This window comes from Fukomys damarensis, unplaced genomic scaffold (assembly GCF_012274545.1).
Source record: "Fukomys damarensis isolate Sample0158 unplaced genomic scaffold, DMR_v1.0_HiC HiC_scaffold_19, whole genome shotgun sequence".
Lineage (NCBI taxonomy): Eukaryota > Metazoa > Chordata > Mammalia > Rodentia > Bathyergidae > Fukomys > Fukomys damarensis.
This window is the reverse complement of record NW_022900931.1, coordinates 39,126,858-39,131,279: the sequence shown is the minus strand read 5'-3', so window position 1 is coordinate 39,131,279 and position 4,422 is coordinate 39,126,858.

The window sequence follows — 4,422 nt, the reverse complement described above, 5'->3', positions numbered from 1 at the left end:
ATCCAGTCTTATCTCCTTCTCTACAGTACTGTAGATTTCAAAGTGGCATTATTCAGATAGCTTCTGCTTGTTCCAACCCTTCTAAAGATTAAAAAGGTGCACATTCAAGAGCGGTACAAAGTAGACACCAGCAGGAGCTGCAGACACAGGCTGAAGTTTGGGCACAGACTTTTGCAAGAACCGGGTACACTCGCTGTAGTGCTTCTGCCAAGGAGAGGTTTTCCAGGCCCTGCTTTGGGGGTAGCTGGCTAATGGAGCAAGCCAATGAGAAGGGCACAGCAGAATTGTAAAAGTGCCATCCATTTACAATATTAAAAATCAAATTAGTCTAAGGACCCTGATGGTTGAAAATCTGCGGCTGTCATTTAGTACAAAGGGGTCCCGGAGGTGAAAAATAGTAATCTATACTGGAATCTCTGACCCCAGCAAATCCGTGTGGGAAGAATAGAAAGAAAGGCGTTCCTGCTCCTGAATGGCCTCTTCTGCGAAGGGCATGAGCGGTGACATCTTGTTGGTTTAGAGTTGATTTATTCATTAGTGTTGTAAAGTCTGAAATGATGCCCCTGGGAAGACAAAGGAACTCCAAGGACCCTGTGACCCCCGCTGCCGCTCCGGTGCAGGGAAGGTGACTAGCACAGGTCGCCTGGCCAGGCCAGGATGTCAGTGTGTGACGTCCAGGCACTCCAGAGTGCAGAGGGCTTCACCCGTAAAGCGGGCAGCTGGGGCCGCGAACCCCCGATGTCTAGGGCTGGAGAGCCAGAGCCCCACGAGGATTCGCGGGCTCTGAGACTTCAGAGGCGCCTCCCTAACACCTTTAAGTCCAAGTTGTCGTCCTTTGCCCCAGAGCCAGTGGGGGTCACCGGACAGGGCATTTCTCCAAAATTTTAAGAGGAGACCACTCACCCCCCTGCTCTCTGATTGCAAAATAAACAGGATTCGCCACTGTCTTCGAGTTAGGCTTTGGGAACTCAGAGGTCGCCCCTGATTTGGGGTTTTTACCTCTGCCCGTCTGAAGTGAAAAAATGTCCAGGCTATCCTTAAAACGATATATTTTATTGGCTCCTCTGTTGCACTCAGATAACTGAAGCTCGATTTCAAATTCAGAACCCTTGCAAGGTCAGGAACCCCAGGGCGGTGGCCCGCAAGACGCTTGTGGCCCCGTCAGCGGGGCTTCAATGTCAGCTGGGCAGCGCCCTAGAAAATGTTACCGCTCCCCTGTTCTTTCAACCGAGGTGGCGAAGAGAGTGTGGCCGGCGGGCTGGGCTGGGCGGTCGACGCTGGCTTCGTGAGCCTCTCTCCTTTGGTGACAAATTGATTTCCCTCGCGCTGCTCGGTGCTGGAGTCTGGCCTCCCCGGCCGGTGCGCGGCAGCGCCGCTGGGGAGAGTGCCTTGAGCGCACGCGTGTCTAATTGACTTTCCGTCCACCTTTTTATGACTACATGTGTTTCCAACAAAAGGTCCTATTAGGACAATCTGGTTTCACTAATTTAGAGGTTGGGGATGTGGAAGGCAGGAGTTGTTTTCGTTTTTTTGTTTGTTTGTTTCCCAGAAGTTGAGATCAAGAAATGACAGGGAGAGGCACTGTCTTCCTAGAAGTTGGCTTGCCCGTGTTTATGACCTGTTCCTCTTTTCTCCCCTTGGCTGCCCCTGTCCTGCCATCACCCCCATACCACATTCTCACTTAGACACGGGATTGCTAACAGGGTTAAAGAACCCGTGAGTTTGAGAAATTTGCTGGGTTGGAAGAATCAGCAGAGAAGGGAAGCAATTCTTCTATGGAAAGGAAGATACCCTGGATATCGATGAAGAGGAGGGAGTCTGGGTTGCTGAAGGAGGTAGGAAGGTCACAGAGAAGTCCTCCTGACTTTGCACAATGCTTAGCTCTTCTTTGCTGCACTCAGAATATTGAAATTCAAAATGTTACAAAATGGAGAGTCCAGTATTGAAGGTAGTAGAACAGGTAGTAGAACCTGTTTTGCTCATTTCCACTAACTGAAATCTTACGTAGCACAAGCATGTTCTGGAAAAGGCAAAGGCAGCTTTCCATTGCGCACTCTCTCAGACACTCTTTTTCCCACCCTGCGGGGCTCCCTCAGCTCAGGTGCAGTCGGCCTTTCTGTCCCTTGCTTCACTCCTGGTGTAACCCCTCAGTTTGCTAAAGCCAGCACCGCTGCTCCGGCTCTTCTCTGCCTCTTCCCTCTTCCCTGCTCCCCAGTCTGAGCCTCCCGGGCTGGAGGCCCCTGTGGACCCCACAGGTCTGGGCGTCCAAGTAGCTCATAACAAAAACTTGCTTTGAAACTCCAGGTGGGAGCCCAAGAATTCGGAACAATGGTCCTCTGGCCCCTTTGCTATCACCAGACATCCCATTCTCTCCCCATTCTCTTCTTGGAGAAGAGGAAGGTTGAGGAAACATTACTTATAAAAGCAACAGACCGTTAGAATAACTCCCTGGCCACCTCTCTGGGAAGCAAGGCCTGTAGTCCTAGGTGCACCACCATGTTCTGCATTCTGTGACTTCTCCCAAAACTATTTATAGACTGTGCTTTGTGCTGTGTCCCCTCCCTAACTAGCCTTCAGAGCCTCAGTTTCTTTTAGGTGAGCTCCCCCCACAAGGCCTCTCTGTCTGGTTAATAAGAGGTGAGCTTCAGTATAAGGGAAGCAGTTTCCCAGAGTCCTAGCCCCAACTTTGTTCACAACCCTGAGCCTCTCCTCACAAGCCTCAGCTGTTGCCTTAGTGGATGATTTGGCACCAGGGCCATCCAGGTCTCCCAGGAGCCTTTGCGAAGCCCTAGGTAGCCTCCTAGCCACCAGCCACCATGCCAGCTTCCAAATCTGCACCCAGCTCTGCAGCCATCCATCTTCCCCTGCTCAGCTTTTACTGGCTCCACAGCCTTGACAAGTCCACAGCTCCCTTCTCTAGCATCCACTGGAAGAAGCAAAACAACTAGACCTGCCCTAAAGTATCCAGCGTTCTTATCCTGGCCTGCCTGGGTCCTGGGCTTGCTGAGTGTGCCTGCTTTCCCACCCTCCTGCCTTCTCTTGGGGCAGAGAGGCACTGTCACATTTCTTTGTCCCACCCTGGTCTACACAGCAGTTTCTTCGAAGTCCTATTTTCTGTGGGAGTCCAGCCTACAGTTCTCCAAACAGTGATAAATGTTGTGATTACTGATTAGGCACGGCAAGACAGGAACCTCAGAATTGCAGAATCTGTGAAGCCAGGTTCCGAACACCATTCTTGTATTTTTCACGTTTTCCCTCGTAAAACGTCCGAAAGAACAACAGTATTTAGAATTGCATTTTGTAGGAAACACTTTACAAATGCTGCTGAACCATACAGCAGGAGCTTCTGAAACTCTAAACAGAATGCCTCTGCCTCTGAACCAACCCTTACGCAGGGTTTGGGGACACCGACTCTTCATTTCTCAAGACTGGCTGCCTTTCTCTACTAAAGACCAGGTCAGCCTGCTCCAGCATCCACTCTGCAAGAGTGAGTGGCATAATAGGGTGGGGTGGCCCCAAATCGCCTCTGGGTAAAATCACTCAGCCCGGCACCAAAGCTGAGCTGAAGAATCAGGGAAAGGGGCAGACTTCTCCCATCTGCTCTGCAGTGCCTGCTGGGCCCCCACCAAGGTGCCCAGGCCCTTTCCAGATCTTCCTGAGCCCAGTTTGCTCTTTATATCTATATTTTTTGAAAGTCTGATATGGGTAATGTTTTGTGAAAATCGTAAAACATTGGCGGCTCCCAAAGTTTTCAAATTTCAAAATAGCAATAATGGTACAGAAGGCGATCATTTAAGAACTTCAGGTCAAGTTCGAATCTGGGCAATCTTGAGAAGAGAACAGGACTAACTGTGTGCGTCAGGTGACAGTATTGTTACACATTCGGGGACTACGGGATACATTTCAAAGGCCAAGTTAGTAAGGAGGCCAGCTTTTCGCAAGACGGATCAGTCCGAGAGGATGGGGAAGGAAGCTTGTATTTGGATTTTTCTGCAGGTCTAGGGCCAACAGGCAGAGAGAACCTGAAACGAGACTCTGGCCTCAGCTCTGTAGCCAGCGATTCCCTTGCGTCTGTGCCCGGTGCGGGATCACACGGGGCTGGGTCGCGGGTGCCACCTCTAAAGACATTCGCGATGCTTCTCCCGAGTGCGCAAGAGTCCACGGGGCTTTTCGCTCTGCCTCAAACCCCTTGGCAGGTGGAGGCGACAGTGGGGCACAGAGCAGCGTGGGGACCTGAAGGCCCGATCCCTGCGCCGCGCTAACCCAGCCCGCGTCCTGCCGAGTCTGCTCCACTTCTGTGACCCGCAGCCTTCCTAAAGCGGCCCGCGGTCCCGATCGCGGATAGCGCCCGGGTCGGACCTGTCCCAGCCCTTGGGTGCCCGGTCAGGCAACGTTCAGGCAATGACGCTCTCGGACACGTCG